This window comes from Octopus bimaculoides, chromosome 22 (genome assembly GCF_001194135.2).
Source record: "Octopus bimaculoides isolate UCB-OBI-ISO-001 chromosome 22, ASM119413v2, whole genome shotgun sequence".
Classification (NCBI taxonomy): Eukaryota; Metazoa; Mollusca; class Cephalopoda; order Octopoda; family Octopodidae; genus Octopus; species Octopus bimaculoides.
The window spans coordinates 34,066,926-34,070,215 of record NC_069002.1 but is presented as its reverse complement, the minus strand read 5'-3'; positions in this window follow the sequence as shown (position 1 = coordinate 34,070,215).

Below are 3,290 nucleotides of genomic sequence, written 5' to 3'. Positions count from 1 at the left end.
TATACATATATATATATATATATACAATAAATTAATGAGAGAGATGCAATTGACTAAACAATAATTTATTTATATTATAATATAACATAATATACTATGAATATAATATTAAATAATATAAGATAACTTTAAAAAATCATTAAAAATCAACGCCTATGAATTATGAGCATGAGCGCTAACTTTCCAACTACATAACAATTATAATTGAAACAACAAAATTATAACGGACACTGTGATTAAGTAAATAGAATCTACAACTATCGAAATATATTTCTATATACCTCAAAAAAATTAATCCTAACTCGTATAAATAACATGCAACAAAATAGATTGCTATATAAATTAAGTATCAGTGTCTTACTTAATCGAGATTATTGTTTTTATATGTTATTATAATAACCAAGGATTCTCTTCGACCTTAAATCCGTGTTTGCTTAAGTAAAACCCAAATAATGTATATAAGTCATAACAAATCATTGGCTCCTTTGGTTTTTTAATAATATTTAATCTAATCTTATATAATATTATATCATATTCATAGTATTTTATGTTATATTATGATTTAAATGAATTATCGGTTTCTCAATTGTATCTCTTTTTAATTCATTGTTTGTAATTTGCGTTATACACATATTTATGTGGTATACAACAAACGTATCAGTGAATTGGATGTTTTACACACCTTTTTGATGGAATTCCTTTCCTTAGTGTGTTATATTATATATATGTATATACAAAGATATATATATATATATGTATGTACAAAACTATGTGTGGATATGTATATATATGCATCTATGTATGTATATATTCATATATATTTATATACATGTATATATATATATATATATATATATATATATATATATATATATATATATATATATTTAACATGTAGAATGTGTGCGTGTGTGTGTTCGTGCGTGCGTACGTTTTCGCGTATTGATTTATGCATTAATACATTATGCATCTACACACGTATGGAAATCCATATATACCGCAATGTTATTCACATTTCATTATTGAAAGTGGAAGAATATGAACTTAAAATAAGTAGGTATCATAGAACACAATAGGAGAAAGAGCGTTGTACTTTATGAATTGTAAGCAGACACAGTCATTCATTGAAGCTATTCATTCACTTTTTCTCTTCTTCCAACGATATTAATAGGTGACGCGAAAAGTGGGTATTTTTTTTCTTCTTCCCATTTATAACACGAGATGATTAAAAACAGGAACCTAAGCGAAATTGGTTGCAATGATTACAAGAATGTTGTACACGACTTCTTATATTGTTAAATATGTATACCTCCCCCATCTATATATATATATATATATATATATATATATGTGTGTGTGTGTGTATATATATATATGTATATATATTTATGTATACATTTCACTATTTGCCTGCACATGTATGTATGTATATGTATATATATATATATATGTGTGTGTGTGTGTGTGTGTGTTTCAGTACATATTCGTACACAAACACACATTCAAGTACATATACTTTCGTTGAAAGAAAGTGTCTGCGATGGGGAATTTGAAATAAGTCTAAATATGTTAAGGAAACATATATGTTGTGTCTTCAATTAAATACGTACCGCAATTACGCATTCGAACACGATGGTCGAACGTTTAGTTATTCGATACGAAATATTTCTCCTTCCCGATTTTTTTTTTTTTAATCCTAAAATCGAGAAAAATTAATTCGTTTTTGGAACGCAGAGTTTCGAAGAAAATAAAGGTAGAAATAATAGCGTGTGAATATTGATCTCAAACTTTAGCAGAAGGCCAGCAATTTGATGGGAAGGGAATACGTCTATTACACCGACCCCCAGCACTGAACTGGTACGTACTTTATTCCGAAAGGATGTAAGACAAAGTCACTTCGTCGGAATTTGAACTCAAAACGTAAAAAGACGGACGAAATGCATCTATGGAAATATTGGCTCAAGAAATACTTTGAATTGAAATATTCACTTTCTGTCTGTAGATGTCCAGTAAACATTACAGGCGTTATAACATGGACCAAGGCATCCTTCCGGTTAGCATTTTCCCCTCAGCTATTTCATGCAGGTTTTTTATTCACGTCATGGTACACCACCATGTTCCTCAACTGTGTGCTGCATTGTATTCTCATTCTCGAGCTGAGTGACAAAGTGTATTCATATACTTTTGAAATCTGGTACATATATTAACGGTTTCTGTTTATCGAACGCTTAAGATACCGCGATGTAAACACACCGACACCGGTTTTATATCTGTGTGGAGTACAGACAATTATATAAAATTACACATACATAAGTATATAAGACGACAGGCTTTGCTCAGCTTCATTGAACCATATTCGCTCACAAGATTTCGATGAATCCGAGTCAATTTGTCCATGGAACCACAAACAACGTGATTAAGAAGCACACTTTTTAACATACAGTAGTAGTATTAGGCATCCGTCGGACTCGAGAAATCGTGTCAGCTGCTGATGACGGTGTAGTGGCCGTTGTGGGAGTCACGGATACAGCGACTGCATTAGAAGGAGCTCTCTGCCGGGCTACTGTTTTTTTCTTTCCTCCGAGTGCGATTTTCTTTGGTGGCGAGTTCCTGTTTTTCTTTCGCTCGCTACGCCCATATGTATACAGATATTACAGTTCTATATTTAAGAGATGTGGAATTATGTGCATTATTTACATTATTTAGAATTGACGGATATCTGTCCTCATCTTGTTTGTTGTTAACACAACGTTTCGGCTGATATACCCTCCAGCCTTCATCAGATGTTATAACATGGTCCAAGGCATCCCTCCGAAATTTCCCCAAGACACCCGATGAAGGTTGGAGGGTATATCAACAGAAAAGTTGTGTTAACAACAAACAAGATGAGGAGGAATATCCATCAATTGTAAATAATGTGTATACAGATATATTTAAATTTGCAGGATCCGTGAGAATTATGTGTGGAAATACGGAAAGCATCCAAGGTAGGGTCGAAGACAGGGCCATTTGTGTACAACTCCTTATTTACTAAAGTAAAAGCGGATTTGTTCTCCAGTTATGCATGCGTTTACAAGTGGCTGATTCAATACACATCTAATAGTCAAGTTAACACATGGGTACACTCACTGCGCGTATTGCACCGCTGTCTATGGACTAGAATTCCGAACGAATTGCCGGTCCACGATTGATTGGTTTATTGCATCAATAAAAAAGGAAACGTCTGAAACAGGTGTAGTGAATCACAATCAACTTTTTGTTATCGTATATATATATATATATATATATAT